This window comes from Peromyscus eremicus, chromosome 17 (assembly GCF_949786415.1).
Source record: "Peromyscus eremicus chromosome 17, PerEre_H2_v1, whole genome shotgun sequence".
In the NCBI taxonomy this organism is placed as follows: domain Eukaryota; kingdom Metazoa; phylum Chordata; class Mammalia; order Rodentia; family Cricetidae; genus Peromyscus; species Peromyscus eremicus.
In genome coordinates, this window is record NC_081433.1 from 13,268,221 (window position 1) to 13,286,379 (window position 18,159).

At 43.6% G+C, this 18,159-nt stretch overlaps 1 protein-coding gene across 2 annotated transcripts in view; it reads left to right on the forward strand.

Moving 5' to 3' along the window:
* Positions 1-18,159, forward strand: part of Mcph1 (microcephalin 1) — a 204,099-nt gene that overhangs the window by 39,150 nt on the left and 146,790 nt on the right. The window lies entirely within an intron of this gene.

Genomic DNA, 18,159 nt, shown 5'->3' on the forward strand with positions numbered 1-18,159 from the left:
AGCAGTGTGCCTGTCTGGGATGTGCAGGGCCCTGGGTTTGATCCCCAGAGCTGCAAAGAAATGAAAATCTTGTGATTGAGTGTTAATGTTGAAAAGAGGGTTTCGATGGGCGGTGGTGGTGCACACCTTTAATCCCAACACTTAGGAGGCAGAGGCAAATGGATCTCTGTGATTTTGAAGCCAGCCTAGTCTACAGAGGGAGATCCAGGGCAGCCAGAGCTGCACAGGGAAACCCTGTCTTGAAAAACCAGGAAAGAAAGAAAGAAAAGGTGGTTTCATCTGCTAATTATTGTGGCACATGTAGACAGACAGTCCTGGTGGCCTGAGTACAGTGTTTTCATGTATGCTTCTGCTATAGGGATGAACACAGCTAGATGTTTCTCTGGGCACTAATGATCTTCTGCCCCTAAAGCAGCAAGGATAGGTATTGTCCCATCCTAGCAGCCCTGCAGAGGCAGGCCAGTCAGAGTGGATAGTGCTGAATCCTGTGTCACATGGAGATTTGAGGTGAAGGGTAGGGAGTCAGAGACTGGCAAGTGTGGAACCCAGAGATGCAGAACAGTCCTGGGGTTCCTGAGAAGACTCAAGGTCTAAGCATCAAGGGAGATGAGGTACCCTGTGACAGTTGTTCCAGAGTGCTGTGTTTATTGTGAGCCTCCTTGTTTGATCTTTGATTTGTTCTGGGAAACTACCAGCTATTGCCACTTCTGCCCATTTTCTCAACTCTGTATTGCTGGCAGCACAGTGTTACCATGCGTTACCCATTGCTTCTGGAGTTCATACCTTGTGATGTTTCTTTTGTCTTGGATCTGTTTGTAAGACAGGATTTCACTCTGTAGCCCTGGCTGGCCTGGAACTTGTTGTGTAGACCAGGCTAGCTTCAAATTCAGAGATGCTTGCCTCCTCCTGAGTGCTGACGTTAAAGACATACAAAGCCAAGCCTGGCTTCTCTTGTATCTTTGCTTATTTTTTTTTTAATTCAGTTTTGTTTCTATCTCCCCTTTTGTTCACTATAAGTCCATTGTGATGCTAAGTCTACAAACTGAAGTTCCTCACCATTCAGTGCTCTTTTTGGTTCTTGTAGCTTTATTTGAATTTATTTTATCATTTTCAGTTCTGGACCATGCATGCTCATTTCGAAGTCTATCTCTGACACCTCTGCTTTCCCTTGTTTCTGTTTTCATTATCTGCAGTTTCTCATAGTTTTTAGTCCTATATTCCACAGCAAGTTGGTTTGGCGTCCAGTCAGGAGACGGGCTGGTTAAGAGCTGGGCCTCTGTTTGCGGGAGTCTGAATGTCCTAGGGAATGCAAACCTCAGATGCCATGTCAGCAGTTCAGGTCTTGCCACTGGCTGCCAGGGTAGTGATGTCACAGATTGCTTGCCCGTTCCTAGCTTGTATAGTTTTCTGACTGATCCCAGTTTGTTGGTAGATTTACAGGACTCAGTCTATCACTACTGGAAACTATGAGTTAATTTTTATGGTCTTTTTAAGAAAGAAGACTTAAAATGGTGGGTATTAAGTATATGTGTGTATATATGTGTATATATGTGTATACATATTTATACATACTTTTAAAAGGATGTATATATTTTAAAGGATGTGTGTGTGTGTGTGTGTGTGTATATATATATATATATATATATCCTTTTATCGATTGGTTGGTGGAGGATTGTAGGGTATGAAAATATGTATATATGTGTACACTTGCATATGGAAGACAAAGTGAACATTGTTCCACACTTTATTTCTTGAGAAGGGAACTGAACCTGGAACTCACTGAACCTGGAACTCACTGTTTGGCTAGACTGGCTAACCATCAAACTTCAAGGATACACCTGTCTCCATCTCCCCTCTACCCTGCCCCCAACCTGACTTTTTCCATGAATACTGGGGATTTGAACTCTGAGCCTCATGCCTGTACTGAAAGTGTTTCACCCTACCCCACCCACCGCCAGCATCTCTACGGTTCCCTATATGCATCCCTTTGTAAAAAGAGTAAGGAAAGATTAAGTCAAAAGAAGAATTTTTGAAACAGTTGTTCAAGAAAAATACATTAAACATCTAAGTGATTGTTCTGGTTGGTTGTTTTTTATCAACTTGACACAAGCTAGAATTATCTGGGAAGAGGAACCTCAACAGAGAAAATACCTCCATCAGATGGCCTGTAGGCAAGTCTGTAATGCATTTTCTTGATTCATGATCAATATGGGACAGCCCATCCACTGGGGGCATTGCCACCCTTGGGCAGGTGGTCCTGAGTTGTATAAGAAAGCAGGCTGAGCAAGCCATGAGGTACAAGCCAGTAAGCAGCACCCTCCATGGCCTCTGCAGCAGCTCCTGCCTCCAGATTTCTGCCTTGACTTTGCTCAGTGATGGACTTAAAAGCTGTAAGGTGGAATAAACCCTCTCCTCCCCAGGTTGCTTTTTGTTATGGTGTGTACCACAGCAATAGACACCTTAAAACAGTGATCTTACCTGAGTTTCTCTTTAGCAGGAACAAATACAATTCAACAAAGAGTTTATAGTCTCAAAATTATAGCTTCCATTAGAATGTTTTTGATTAGACACCCACTTTCAATAGGAAGAATATGTTTACAAATCAGTCTAGAATCAGTCTCTTTTAGATTGACAATTCTAAATACTTGTAAATTTTCCTCTTTTTGTGCTGAGGACTTGGTTAAGCAGTTTATCAGCTCTCCTCTCTTAGTTTATAGTATGTTTAGTTGTAGGCAATGATAAAGTTATGCATCATTCCAGGGAGGGAGGAATATGAACTACTCAGGCAAATTGACCATTGAGGATTGTTAACATAGAACCGGAGGAAGCTAAATGCGGGCTTCATGCTTGAACTCCGTAAAAGTACATGAACTCTGTTCCTCCACGGTTTTTCATTTGTTCTGTTACTTCTGGGCTTGTTGTTGTCCGAAAGATTATTATCCTCAACAAAAATTTAACCTGAATCATCAACTGCATAGCTCTTGGTCAGTGGCTGAGTTTTTAAAATCTCATTTTGGGGCTATGCCTGGCAATCCAGGTTGTTCCACAGGAAGACAAGCTGTGGGTCAGAGCACAGAGGGTTTGCAGATGGCTTTCGGAGATGCAAAGCCTTGGGGAGAAACAGAGGACCAATGTACTGCACCTATTTTGACCAGGTTTTTGTTGTTGTTTCAAAAGAAACCATACACCAGATAGAATGCTTACATTTCTATTAGCATTTTTAAAAGATTTTGCATTATTATTATTATTATTATTATTATTATTATTATTATTGTATTGTATGCACATGTGTGCTGCAGCTTACATATGGACGTTAGAGGACATCTGCAGGACTTCCTTCTACTGTGTGGGTTGTCAGGCCGCACAGCAAGTCTTTTTACCACCTCAGACATCTTCCTGGCCCAGAATACTTAAATCCTTAAAAGCCTTGTACATGAGCGAGGAAACAAATAGCTTGCGTGTATTTTAATAATTGCTGTTCTCCCAACTTTATTACGCTGTGAGTCTATAGGGGCATGCTCTGTGATGTCTTGCAGTACTCTGCATGATACAGCACTCCATGGGATAAGGGATGTAGTGATGTCCCTCTCGTGTGTGTGTGTGTGTGTGTGTGTGTGTGTGTGTGTGTGTGTGTGTGTGTGAATATTTACACGTGTGTGAGTATGCATGCATATGGAGGCCTGGGGTAGGAACTGGGAGCCTCCCTTGGTTGCTCTCCCCCTTACTCATTAACTCAGGTCTCTCAGTTGAAGCCAGAGCTGGCCAATATGGCCAATCTGGGTAGCCAGCTTCCTCCAGGGATCCCCTGTGTCTACCGTCCGAGCACTGGGATTGTAGATTGGCTACCACACCCACCCCGTAGGTTTGTAGATCTAAACCTCAGCTCTCACGCTTGCTCACAGTGCTGTACCCACTGAGCCATCTCCCAAGCCCTCCCTTGTATGCTTTCATTTGTTTTATGTGTGTGGATGTCTTGCCTTTATGTGTGTCTGTGTACCATATTGTGCAGTGCTCACAAAGACCAGAAGAGACACCAGATCTCCTTGAACTGGAGTTCTAGATTCTGAGCTGCCATATGGATGCTGGGAATCAAATGTGGATCCCCTGGAAGAGCAGCCAGTGCTCCTAACCACTGAACCATCTCTCCTTCCCCTCTTTCACTTTGGACTCAGCATGTTTTGGTCATTTCTTGTGCTCTCTGTCCCCACTCCATTGGAATTGTTGCCACATAGTATGTGTTTTTGTTGTTTTTTGTTTTTGTCTTTTTGTCGATGCTCCTAGAGAGGTGGGTTTTGTGTCAGTGAAAGATGGAGTCTCTCCTCAAGGTTGCATGCTGCAGTACATCACTGAAGTTGACTCCCGACTTAAGTCCTACTCTTTCCTCCATGAAAAAGGCCCTCCAGACATGTATCTCATTGTTATGATAGAATAAATGGTTTTCCATTTACTGTAATTCCAGGACTTTGGCTGTATGCCTTTAGATATTATGGTGGAAGCTTTGATTTCAAGCTTAACTTTCAAGTTGAAATAGCAGTGATTCATCCAAATGACAGGTGATATTTGTTTTTGTTCTTGGAAATTCAACATGAGTATTTATTATTAAGAGAGTCAGGGAATTGTCACACTTCCTCTAAGATGACACATTTTATAAATGTCCCCGTAAACAGTTTCCTGCTGTTTATTCCTGCTGGGTGCACTGAGATAGGGCCGATCTCAGGGTGGGGCCATTGAGAGCCTTTGGGAGATGGGCTCAGGGAGACGGAGCGTTGATTTCTAACAGGTGTTTGGTGATCTGCTGCTACTTTGATAACCCTTCCTGGCAAACCAAACCCAGAGCTGGGAGAGGTGGGATGAGCTCTCGTTGTGACAGGTGTGGGCTTCAGCAGATGCTGCTGTATGAAGCCACGTAGAAACCAGTGGTTCTTGATGGCCCACAATAACAGTCTGCTCCCATGTTTCTATAGAAAATATTTAATGCATTCTTCAAAGAGCTTTGGATTCATTGTGAAGTGTGTTGCTCAGAAGTCATCAAATACAGCCGTGGTGGTGCACATGGCTGTAATCCCAGCATTCAGGAGTGGGAGGCAGGAAGATCAGAAGTTCAAGATCATCCTCAGCTGTGTAGTGAATTCAGACTGTGTAGCAAATTGAACAGAAGTCTCTACTAAACCAATTACTAGTAAGAAGAGCAATGTGAATGTGTTTAGCCTGAGCTATGTGAAACCCTGACTCAGAACCAGCAGCAAGAACAATCTGGAGATATATTTGGACTAGATATGGTAGAAGTGGGGGCCTATTGGACAGATTCCCCTAGACCCTCAGTGACTTCTGGGCCACACACAGCTGGAGGCCAAGGTGACAGTGCACTTCCTACTGAGAGTCTAGTAAGCAGTCAAGACTCCGGGCAAGGTTGAGTCATCAAGTCCCATCTGAATATGTTTTATTAGTTACTTTTGGTCACTGTGACAAAATGCCTTACAAAAGCAACTTAAAGAAGGCAGAGTTTATTTTGACTTACAGTCTGTGGTGGCTTTGAGTTGTGATGGCAGACATTTGAGACTGCTGGTCTCATTTCATCTGCAGTCAGGAAACAGGTGAGTGCTGGTACTCAGCTCACTTTCTCTTTTGTATTCAGCCCAGGACCCCACCCCATGGGATGGTGCCATTCATCTGTAGTTAAATCCTTCTGGAAATGCCTTCACAGGCACACCTAACATGTGTTTCCATGGTGATTCTCTTAAGTCTAGTCAAGATGCCAATGGAGCTTTACTGTCCCATACCTGTGACTGCTGGTTTCTAAGGTCTAGTTTATTAAATATACTATTTGGAGGATGTTAGCTAAATGATAGTTAGCCCAAGTAATCTGCTTAAAAATATCAAGTCCTTCAATTCGAAGGATTCTCTAGGACTAACAAAGCTGATTGTGTGGGTTGCTACTCAGTTCTTTGCCCCCTGAGTACACACCTGTTCTCCAGAAAGTCACCACCATGCTGGTAACCATGCCTGCCAAGTGCCCCACACTTTGTCCGTTCTGTCCCCCAATGACTCAGCTGAGCTAACCACATTCATGATGTTCTTTCTCGTGCTGAGTTGGTGACTCACTTCTGTCCCATATAATGTGAGAGAAGTCTTCCTGGGACAAGTGTTCTCTCATGGAGATACCCCTGGGAAGAAAGGGCTGACCATGTCCCCTGGAACATCTACAGCCTGAGGTTGAAGCCAAGAGTGAAGTAAGGAAAGGAGAGTAGAAGGCAAGGCCTGCAAACCTCACACTGTTTCCATGGAAATCAGATGGCTGTGTGCCTAAGGGAAGGGCTGCTTCAGTTAGGAGCCTCGGGGAACATCGTGTGTGCAAAGCATAGGAGGTAAAGCCAGTCGACTTCATGTTGTGTCCAGTATCACTGGACCTTGGGTACCTAAGGGCGGGGCTGCCTCAGTTATGAGCCTTGCATAACACCACACACAGCAGAGGAGCGTGACCTCTGCCCATCTGCCCAAAAGCCTAGATCTCACTTCAGACATGTTGCTTTCCCAAGCAGGACTGTACTTCCTCCCTGGCAAGACAAAGACTTCCTCTCCATCACTGGGTTTTTATTCCTTTGCCTTTCCTTAATTCTCTGACATTTTGACCCTTTTAAATAGTATTGTTCTCTTGATATTCAGAGTTATTACTTATAATACAGGGTGATTTGGGATTTTTATTTTGCTTATTTTTTTTAAAGAAATAACAGAGGGAAAGACATTAAATAGAGAGTGACATATAAAAGCTGCCAATTACAAATCAATGAGGCATTATATCAGTTAAACTAAGTTAAGAAGCATTTCAGTTTTATTTTTGGCATGCTTTTGTGGCTTTTGGATGTAAGTGGAGATTTATGTCAATGTCTGTCCAAGAAAATCTAATGTCTGTTGACTGTCAGATTAGAGCAATTTGGGATGAGAGATCTTCATCCTTAGATTTTCAATAAGTATGTTTTTATAAATTACAGTGTTTTTTGTGGAATTACCTTGTTTTTTCTTTTTAAAATATATTTGCTCCATATTTCTGTTTTGTATTTAAAAACCTAGTCTTTTTCAATATTGATAGAATTTTTTCTTTTTCCCTTTTTTTTTTTGTATTTTTCTTGACTGGTTCCACTTCCAGTAAACTTTTAAAAAAAATAATATAAATGTGTAAGTGTGTACATGTACACACTTGGATTAGTTCCCAAAGAGGTCAAGGTGTTGGGTACCCTCCGGTTGGACTTACAGGTGGTTGTGGGCTGCCCAGTATAGACACTGGGAACCAAACTTAGGTCCTCTGGAAGAGCAACAGCTATTCTTAACCCCCAAGTTATTTCTCCAGCCCTCTGTATCCTTTTTTAAGGTTTACTTATTTTTATATTGTGTGTGCGTGTTTTACCTGTGTGTGTGTATGAGTACTACCTGTATGTAGGGCCTGCAGTGCCCTCGGAGGCCAGAAGAAGTCGTGGGGTCCCCTGGAACTGAAGTTAGGGATGGTTGTCAGCTACCATAGGTGTTCTGAGAACCAAATTTGGGACCCCTAGAAGAGCAGCAAGTACTTAAAACCATTGAGCCATCTCTCCAGCCCCATTTGTATCTTTATAAAAATAATTTGGATATCAGTGACAGTTTGCTTGGATATGCATTATGTTTTTAACTATAAAATTGTTCCTTCGATGCCTGTTTAATTTTTGATAGCTTAAGTGTATACAGTGTGTTATGTATGAACTCAGTCACCTCTTACTCTCCTATATCCCTCTCCTACTGTGTAGACCCTTCCATCTAATCCCTTCATACTTTCATGGCTTATTTATTTTGTACAGGTCTTGTGCAGCAGGCCACAGCTACTGTGTGCTCATGATTACGTTGGCTGTGCCATCCCCAGAAACAGTCAGTGTTTTGCAGGACTCTTCCTGCCCTCCTGCTCTTACTGTTTCCCAACCCCTTTTCCATAATGTCCCCTGGGTCTTGGGGTTATTATAGATGCCCCATTTAGAGATGAGCCCTCAACAGCCATTTGTTCTCAGCATTTTGACCAGTTCCAAGTCTCTATATTAACTGTCACTCCTTGCAAAAAAGAAGCTTCTCTGGCCGAAAAGGAGGGCAGCACTACCTTAAGGGTGTAAAAAAATGAGTGTTTGGAAGGCATCTTGGCTGCCTACAAGAGTACTGCTACGGACGCCACACACTTGAAGTGCAGGACGTGTGTCAGCCATTCTCTAACCTCCAGAAGAGACTTGAATTTATAGCTGCCGGCGTCTGGATAAGGAGTAGTCCGGGGAGTGATGGGGACGCTTTTCTAGGGGAAGGGTTGTCTTTTTGTTTTGGCAGCCTTTGTCCTTTGTCATGGCTGGTTTACCCTTTTCGTTTCCCCTGTAGTCACAGTGTTTCATGACTCTGACAGTGCTCATGTACTTACATGGATTTACACCAGGAGTGCACAAGATCAGTCATCTTTGAAAATGCCTGGATGATCTCCTCAGTTCACTCTGCTGTGTTTTTGTTGGTTTTTTCTAGACAGGATTTCTCTGTGTATCAGCCCTGGCTGTCCTGGAACTCATCCTATAGACCAGGCTGGCCTCGAACTCACAGAGATCCATCTGTGTCTATCTCCCAAGTGCTGAGATTAAAGGCGGGCACCACCACTGCCCAGCCAGTTCACTCATTTTTAAGGAAAAGTAATTTTACTGTTTATCTGAAAGCTGATGCCTAAACCCAAACAATTTTACAGTGTTTTATTCCTGAAATGTTTCTCTTCATCACTAATAAAACAAGTGCATCTGTTTGGTTTGACTTACCTTTGATCTTACCGAAGCAAAATAAACTGCAGTTTCCCAAATGTCACATTCTCTCCTTCCCAACCTCCCTCTTCTCTCGCCCTCCCTCTCGATCTCTGGAACATTTGCTTTAGAAACTTCAGAAAGTACTTTTTCTTACGTTAAAAGCCGTGTTCACGGTGCATGCATTAGTGTTCCTTCCCAGTGAGGTTCGTTTTGTAGTTCCAGTTGGTTCTGTGTGGCTGACTGCATGGGCCAGAGGCTATGACTGTGGCCGGTGCTCTTCAATTCAGGACACAGTCTTACCTGTTCTTTTTCCAGTGAGTAACAGTATTAGAAATAGAAGTTTGTTTTCTTTCTATAACATCATTCTACAATACATACCTTGCCGTGTGAGATGTGGCCACAATAGGAGTTGGAAAATTAAATTTTATATGAACATATTGCAAATAATAACATGAAGGTTTCAGCTTTCCTTGAGTCTGTCCTCATGAGGCAGGTTCCTTGTCCTTTGTGTGTGTGTGTGTGTGTGTGTGTGTGTGTGTGTGTGTGTGTGTGCGCGGATAGCTACCTGTAGGTATATGTGTGTTCATGTCCACCCTTGGAGACCAGAGGGGTGTTGGATTCCCCAGTACTGGAGTTACAGTCAGTTGTGAGCTGCCCTCTGTGTGCTAGAAACCAGACTTGGGTCCCCTGCAAGAGCAGCCATGCTGGAAAGTGGTTGGTGGCCCTAGAACAATCCTGCCCCTGTCTCCACTATTGCACCAGCAGGAGCACCTTGCCTGACAGGTCAGTGGTTCAGGAATTGCAGTCCTTAGTTGGGAAAGACCAGTGATTCCTTGTCTCCCACCACAGCCTGAATAGCACCTTCTGGCACCACCAAGTCCACAAAACTCTTGTAGTTTTGTTCCCCAAAGTGATCCCTTGGGGAAGTTCTCCCAAAGGAGCCGCTTCTTTCACGTAGGATTTTGTGTGTTTGGCCCTCCATCTTCAGAGTTGTGGGAGTGGGGAGCCCCTCTGCCCAGCTCTTACCTTTTAGCACCTTCATTTAGTCATGTGTCCCATTCCTGCTGCAGCCAAGTGCTTCCTTGTCTTTGCGCCAGGATTGTATTTATAGTTGATGGATTCTAATTGTTCGCTAAAGTCTGTGGCCCTTGGGGTCAGGCATGACCTTTTGTGTGTCCCTCATATCCCATTCTATGCTTGGGTATTGTCCTGGCTCACTAAATATTCAATTTCTGAAGGCTGCACAGCTGTAATAGTCTTTCTCAGTGATTAAATGTTTCTGTTCCTAATTTTTGTTGCTATTGTTTTCATAATTAAAAAATTTTATTTTCAATAATTTTTTAAATTATTTTATTTTGAGATAATAATATAAATTTTATCATTTTTCTCTTCCCTTTCCTCCCTCCAAACCCTCCCATATAACCCCCCACACCTTACTTTCTTTCAAATTAATTCTTTCTTATTTCATTAATGGTTGTTACGTTCATATATATTTAGATCATAAATATAATTGGCTCACTCTGTATGATGTTACTTGTATGTATGTTTTCAGGGCTGACCATTTGGTTTTAGATAACCAATTGGTGTGCTTTTTCCCTGGAGAAAACTATTTCTCCCACTCTCAGCATTCCTTAATTGCCTGTAAGTTCTTTGTGTACGGTTAAGGCCTCCTTGTTCAGCTCATGGTTAGGCAGTCATGTTGAGGAGACTTTATCAGTGTAGCTTCTGGTATTACTAGGAGACATGATCTCACAGAAAACTCCCAGAACCTCTGGCTCTTACAGTCGTTCTGCTGCGTCTTTCACAATAATCCTCAAGCTTTGGGTATAGGAGTGTTTGGGGGATGTCTCCATTGGGACTGGGTTCCACAACTCTGCATTTTGATTGGTTTTGGTTTTCTGTAATGGTCTCCATCTGTTGCAAAGAGAAGTTCCTTGATTGGGGTGAGGAATACACTTTCCGGGAGGTGTAAGAACAAATACTTAGAATATATTTAGGAATTATGCTGGCTTAGATAAGAGGTAGTGGTTGTAGATTCTTCTCCCAAGTCCATGACTTCACCAGCCCTGGTAGTTGACTGAGTTTCCATTTCCAATCATGTTTTTCCTCTTGTTGAGCAGGTCTTAAGTCCAATTAGAAAGCTGTTGTTACCGCCAAGGTATGTGTGCCATCGCTCTACCCTACATAGGCCAGAGTTACGGTGCCATGCTGGTCATGGTTGTGGTTCATAGGTATCATAGATGGATAGAATGGCTGTTGCTTCCCTCCTTTGTAAGTTGGCATAGCACTTTCTGGTACTAAGAAAGAGTTCTCAGGGAAGAGGCATTAGGGCAGTTCCAGCTCAGGACATCTGGGCCCGAAGTGCATGGTGTCTTCAGCACTAAGGATTCACCTTCCACCTCAGGGGTCAGGGGGAAACCAAGGGCACCTATTAGTTGTTCAAATGTTTCCTCGTTGCTGATAAATTTCTATTCAAAACTGACCAAAGTTAACTTGGAGCTTGGAATTAGAGCACTTGAAAAGCCATTAATTCAACTACACTAGTGTCACAGTCATAGTAAAAGACCTCCTGACCTAGCGGTGACCTGTTGTATGTGTTTTCCGTCTTTATCAAAACCTTCTTCCCAGGCATTTAAAACATCATGTGGTAGAGTGAATGGGAGACTACGCCAGCTGTGAGGCAGCTGGCCCTATTGACAGTGAAGTGACCCAGCAGACATATTGATACAGAGTGCTCAGAGCCCAGGAAGGGCTGGGCGTCCCCTTTGGTGAGACAGGACATCTACAGGAGCCTAGGAGAACTTGGACCAGCGCAGCAAAGAGGAGGGAAAATAGAGAGCTGGGCAGGCTGATGCATCCCTCTTAGCCTGTCTGCTCCTACAGTGTGGGAGAGAGATGAAAGGCTGAGTGTAGTATAAGAATCAGACGCCTTAGAACTGTAAGTACAGCTCATCCCTACAAAAATGTACCTGTTGAGATGTGGTGGCCAGTGAACGAAAAACAGCAACCACAACAAAAGTACATGACTGCTCCTAAGTATGGTGGAGGAGAAGGTTTAATGTAGATATGAGGGGGAGCATAGTCAGAGGCATCTGGAATGTTCCAGACTGAACAGATGCATGAGAAGGGGGAAGGGGGACAAGAGAGGAAGAGGGGAACAAGGGAAGTACCTGGGAACCAAGAGACCAAGAGGCCAAAAAAGACCATGTAGCCAAAATGGCTGAGGTTAGATAGGAATCAGAAATGGGGAGAAGAGAAGCCCAGCCCCTCTCTGAACTCAAGAGTTTAGAGTGGGGGGGGGGGCGGTTACCAGCAAGGATGACCCTGTAACAGGTAGGGACTGTGGGAGACTGGCCACTTTGATATGGTAAATCGGTTCCTCAGCTATTTGTCCTGAGACCTAAGAGCAAGCATCCCTTTTTTTAGGGACTTAGAGACCTTAAAAAGTAACTGTTACTTGAAAGAGAGAACTATTTACTCGGCTAAAAGTTGTCTCAGAAGAAAGGCAGGATGGAGTTCTCAGGTAGGCAATCAGCTGGGTCCAGGGAGGAAGAGAATGCTTGAGTTGCACAGTACAGCCCTAAGTTGGTGTTGCCTGGAATTTCTGATACGACAGAAGCGGGGCCCAAGCATTGTGTAGTGCTATAACCAGCCCTAGGAGAACCAAGCACACATGTGGTTTGGCTTGGTCTGCTGTGGTGCCCAGTTCTGCCAAGTCCATCTCCAGTTTGACCTTAGTTCTCAGGGAGATGACTCATTCTATCCCGAGTCAAGTGAGAGAAATCAGGGTTTGTACCAAGGGTTGAAGGAGATGGAAAGAAAAAGAGAATTTGGTAACTACTGAGGGGATGCAATGGACCTGGTCACTAAGGTGGTAGGTGCTGGGAATGGGGAGTGAGTTCATCTCAAACATCACTGAACAGTTTTCATATATGAAGTTCAGAAATCACCCAGACAGTGGTAGAGCTGAAGTTAGAGGACCCGGGAAGGGACCTCAGACACTACCCCATGCCTCAGATACATTTTCTTCTATAGTCCCTCACTCACTGATCAAAGAACTTCTCTTAGATTTTTCGTAGTCACAAAATAAGCCTGGCTTCATTACATTGATTTGCATAGATGACTGAAGCTAGTTCAATAGGACCTTAAGTTTATTTTATGGGCCTTTGTTTTCCCTTCCTTCCTTCCTTCCTCCCTTCCTTCCTTCCTTCCTTCCTTCCTTCCTTCCTAAAATTTATTTCGTGTGTATGAGTGTTTTGCTTACATGTATATTTGTGTACTATATGTAAGTCTGGTGCCCAAGAGGTCAGGGATCCTCTGGAACTGGAGTTCTGTATGGTTAGGAGCCTCCATCTTGGTACTGGGAATCAAACCCAGGTTTTCTGTTAAAACAAGTGCCCTTATGAGCTGAGGCATCTCTCCAACCCCTGTGGGCCTTTCTGAAAGAGTCCAACTGCACATTTAACAGCCTCTTCAGGCTGGAAGCCGAGCCAGGCAGGAGCTTGCTGCCAGGTTAGCCACAGCCTATTATATTGGATGACTTCCCTTTTTCTGAGATTCCCTCCATACCTGCCATGGCTACTCTGCTACAATGTGACTTCCTCACTCACTTGAAGGCCGAGGGTCCCTTAAGCAGGTCCCAGGCTTGTTTTCCAAAGAGAATGTTATAAAATTGACTCCCTAAAGCAAACTTGGGTTCCTTAGATGTGTGGTGGCTGCTGATTAATATAACATTATTCTCAAATATGACATTGTGGACAAGGCTGCCATTGTGAACCAGTGTTTAATTACTTCCTGATAACATCGAAGACAAACTACATTTGAACCTCAGAGAAAAAAAAATATCACAGTTTCTGGATTCTGGAAAGACCAAACAGGGAGAAAGAATAATAAGCCATTTCCAAATATGTCCTTTCTGTTTACAAAAGTATGGTCTATCATCAAGTCATTATGAGATCCAGAGAGCGTAAGAAGGGAGAGGGTCTCTGTCTAGTACACAGCACAGAACATGGACACATCAACTATATCCCAACTAAAAGTCTGGGACACTCCCATCCCATAACTCACTTACATATAGTAATAAACTGTTCTACTTAGCTGGTGAGCAGTCCCTAGGGTCCGTCTGCTTCTCGGAGTTCTGGAAACCCCAGTTTAATCCCCTGGGAGGGGGAATCAGAACAAAGCAAAACTCAAGGTGAGTGTGATTAACTTATTAGTGACCATTTTCAAATCCCAAAGATCTGATGAGAGTTAATTATAAAAATCATGGCAGAAGAGAGGTCAGGTTGAACATGGTGTGCAAAACATGAAGTGTAGGGAAGGCATCTGTAAATAATGATCAACCTTATTTTCCAAAAGAAGTAGGAATTACATCTATTTATAAAAGTAGGAGGGGCTAGCGAGATGACTTAGTGGGTGAAGGTGCTAGCCCCAAGCCTGACAACCTGACTTCAATCCGTGGGATTCATATACTGAGAGGAGAGAACTTGCAAGTTGTCCTCTGACCTCCACATGCACTCCATGGCACTTGTATATATAATAAATAATAAATAAACAAATGTGATTGAAAGTCTTACAGAAAAAAAATTCAGATGAAATAAAATAGCCCTGAGACATATTTGTGGTCTGCCAAGCATGAAATTAGAGCAAGCATTTCCAAGAGTTGCTAGTCTCTAGTAAGCCCTACATATCAGTGAAATGCTGGTAGAAGTAAAGTCCATTCCATTCCATTTCCATTCTACTACAGATAACCTGGGTGAGGCAAAGAAAGCATTTCTTGACAGTTCCCTGTGTATTGTCATCAGTAGAAACATGTCATGTGGACACAGCTATGCCCAGGTCCCTGTTCTTACAAAGTAGCGCACATATTTCTGTGGTTTTCCATGAAAAGTCACAGCTTTAGGTGCAAAATATTATTTTAGTTTGATTAGACAAGACAAGTCTCAGAAGCTGTTAGGAAATTTTGAACACCTGATTTATAGGGCCATAGTTACTTAGAAATATGAGTAGAAGTAATATTAGTAGAAGGAGAATGAATTAAAATCTTTGCTAGAAAAGACAATGGAAGGTTAGCTGGTTTCCTCAAACCTAAAGTATTCAACTAATTTTATTTCCCAAAGATTTACCTAAATATGTGAGCTTGAATTATTAAAATGTTTGAGTTTAGTAGGAATGCCCTCCCCCGCCACACACACTCTCCTTAACTTCTGAGGGCAGGGGTCTAGGGAATTTGTAGATTCAGGTGTATCTCCAGTCCAAGATGTATGACCTCATTTGGTGGCATTCCCTCATGAGGGTCATCCCAGAATGGAGGGGGTGCTGTTTGAGAACCCCAGATAAACAGGGCTTTGTACCAGGATGGTCTGCATTGCTACCCAGCAGAAGGTTCTAGAGAGCTGGAGTAGTACGGCTATGGTGTGCCTCTCTCAGGTTTTCGTTTGACCTGGTTGAAAGCATGGTGCCTAGTGTCTGACCTGTGACCAGAGGACTCTCTCTTTGGACTGCTGTTTATACAGGAAACACCGTTGTGCTTTTATGTGATGCATGCTGAGGTTATGCTACCACTCTGGCACTAGAGCCTGCCTTTGCATTCTCCTTGATGTCCCAAGGAAATCCCAGCTTGGAGTAGCCCCAAGTCTTCAAACTAGGGGACAAAATTCAATGTACTACAATAAAGAATAACTTTCATTTAAAGATTAAATACGTCAGGTGGTGGTGGCGCATGCCTTTAATCTCAGTACTTAGGAGAAGCAGATCTCTGAGTTCGAGGCCAGCCTGGTCTACAGAGCGAGTTCCAGGACAGAGGGCTACACAGAAAAACCCTGTCACAAAAAAAAAAAAAAAAAAGATTAAATACAGAGAGATTAGGTATCCCTCCATCCCCAGACTTTGCATGGTGGGTTAGAAGAGTCAAGCAGGGGGCAGGGGAGGGATCAAGGGAGGGAGGGAGGGAGGGAGGGAAGGAGAGAGAGAGAGAGAGAGAGAGAGAGAGAGAGAGAGAGAGAGAGAGAGAGAGAGAGAGAGAGAGACCCATAATCAATGACTTTATTTTCCAAGTCAGTTTCCCATGGGAACTTTTATTTTGGGGGATTGAAAGAAAGCAGATACAAGTTCCCTGGGGTCACACTGAGATGGTCGCTGAGCTAGGGTAAGAGGGCCAGCCAGAGAGTAGGAAAAGAGGCACATAGAGATGTGTCTTAGGGAGGTAGTCACCATAAGGAGGCTCTGTAAGACAGACATCTGGGTAGCCCAGACTGAGATTCTAGGTAAGACTGTAGAACTGGAAACCAAGAAAAGGTAGCAGAGCCCTATTTCTTTGTAAAAATGAAATAAAACATTAAAAAAAAAAAAAACCTTAAGCATTTTTTAAAGTAGATGCCAAGACAATTTGTAGTTTTAAATCTTCCCCGTAGCGGGCCTCATGCAGTACAGTGGCATGCACACATGCACAGAGAGCTAGAGTTTGTAGCTTTGATTCCAAAATTTCTGTCATGGATCAGGCATGATTATGGTAGTACAAAACAGCATATCTACTTCTTGGTAGCATGAAATTTTTATTTGTTTCAAACTCAAAGCAGACAAATCGAAAGATCTCTCAAGCCAGATTCTCTGTTATTTTCACAGTAGAGACAAGATCTCTGTAAACATCCATCCATTTATAGAGAGTACCACAGGGCCAAACCCAGAAACCAACAGAAACTGGCACCAGATTCAACATAGAATTGAAATCAGGTTTCTACTGTGACACCATCACATGCAGGGTCAGTAGCTGAATTCTTTGGCATGTCCCTAGATCTCCAGGGATGAGTAAAAGGACTCCTGTACTCCCTTCCCTAGATGAGGAAGCAGGACCAGTTCCCCTGTACCCACATGGGGAGAGACAAAGTCTCCATCCCAACACCTGTTCAGACTGTTGTAACAGAAGGGTCTCCTCATGAAGAATGTTGGAAAGGGAAGGAAGGACCCAAGGTTCTTGAGAGCAGCATATTGGTTTATCTCACAGGCATGAGGGCGCATGGCAGTGGACTTCTGGGTCACTGAGGAAGATGGGGGGACACATTATTTTGGACTCTTGAAAGCAGGGCAAGTCTTGTCAGAACACAGAAGGCTAGGGGAATTCTTAACCAGCATTGTATTTTCTAGGGGACACGTAACTCAGGTAAAGTTCAGCTTTGCCATAGAGAACTGGCCTCTAAAATCAGAATAGGTATTATAGCCATCAGCTCTCAGGTACAAATAAATCCCTGCTTGGCTTTTTAATATTTAATATGTCAAGCCTTCTAAATGTTAATATGTTCTTCTGGTCTTTCCTAATGACATTAACCAAACTTTCCGATTCTAGTTAGATTTTTGCACTGTGACTGTTACCTCACACCATGGATCTCATTGGATGATTGTCACCGAGGAGAATTAAGTCCCAAAACTCGCTCAGCTTTTGTTTTCGTCATTGAGGTCTCACATACAGCAAAGGTTATATGGGCAGATGACTAAGGCATGACTCACATTCCTGTGTAATTTTACTATGAAGCTCTTCAACACTTTCAATATGATTATTAACTGTGTCCAACTTGGTAGAAGCTCATTAAAGTAGCTCTCAGGTGAGGCCTCCATACTGAAAAAGGTCATGTGGCCTGTCAAGTGTAATGCCAGCGACACGGGCACTGCCAAGTTTTCCTGGGGGTCAGTCTTCGGGGCTCCTGGCAACCGTCTTTTTTCTTTTACTTTTTCGTTTGTGTATTTGACTCTGGTGTGCTGTTCTGAGGGTCTCCAGGAGCGATAGCGTGGGGGAAGTCCCTTCACCTGGAGACGTTTCTGCTCATCATCATCAGAGCTTGCTGATGCCTGCCAAGGCCAGGGGCCTTCACCTCCTCTCAGAGGGTTCCATGAGCGAGCCTCCTGAGAGACACTGACAGTGGATGGCAGTTCAACAGGGGAAAGAGTGCATGTATTTATTAACAAGCCGGGACACAGTGTCACACAAAATAGGAAACTCAAACCTGTGCCAGGTTCTTGAAGCTTCCGGAGGATTGTGAGCTTCAGAAAGGAAGAAAATTACAAGATGGAGCCGCACAAGGGATTGAGCAGCCTTCCAGCTTTGCCTGGCCGAAACTCTGAGCTCCCCCTGGCTCTGCTGTCACCATGGTGATTGACTTACAAGTCCCAGGGTCCATCCGTTGAATGATTCTTTGTTCTTCCTGAGCTGGTCAAGATGTGAGCCTTAGTAAAACCACTGCCCTGTTAATTTTCTTCTCTTTTTAAGAAAGGGGGAGGGGACAGAGATTAAGACATAGGTAGCTTTGAAACTCCTTTTGTGTTTTTTCAGCTAGAATACTGAGTTCACACTGCTGCAGACAAAGCCCCTGCCATGCCTTTC